At 28.3% G+C, this 318-nt stretch overlaps 1 protein-coding gene across 1 annotated transcript in view; it reads right to left on the bottom strand.

Annotated features, from left to right (window-relative positions):
* LOC111828735 (defensin-like protein 43) overlaps positions 1–318 on the bottom strand; it is a 3,856-nt gene that overhangs the window by 3,247 nt on the left and 291 nt on the right. The gene's annotated exons all lie outside the window — the stretch shown is intronic.

Below are 318 nucleotides of genomic sequence, written 5' to 3'. Positions count from 1 at the left end.
CTTGTTCATTATCTTTAATTGTTACCAAACCTAAATCCAGAGTAATTTTAACAAGTCTACAGAAATCATAATTACCTAATCATTTTCTCCGCTTTAAATAACTGGAATCGCAATAAAAGAGATGTATGGTGATAGTAGTTCAGACTTTTGATTAAGAAAACTACAATCGTCAAATAATTTTATATTTTCTTATTTAATTTTTTATTTGTAGAAAAACAACAAAAGAAAATAAAACATATTAATGTCAAGACAAGTTCGGTTTCTATCACTTGGTGCAACAACATTTGTTTCCGAAAGAAGTAGCACAACTCCCAGATG

This window comes from Capsella rubella, unplaced genomic scaffold (genome assembly GCF_000375325.1).
Source record: "Capsella rubella cultivar Monte Gargano unplaced genomic scaffold, Caprub1_0 scaffold_1, whole genome shotgun sequence".
Classification (NCBI taxonomy): Eukaryota; Viridiplantae; Streptophyta; class Magnoliopsida; order Brassicales; family Brassicaceae; genus Capsella; species Capsella rubella.
This window is presented reverse-complemented; position numbering and strand designations above follow the sequence as displayed.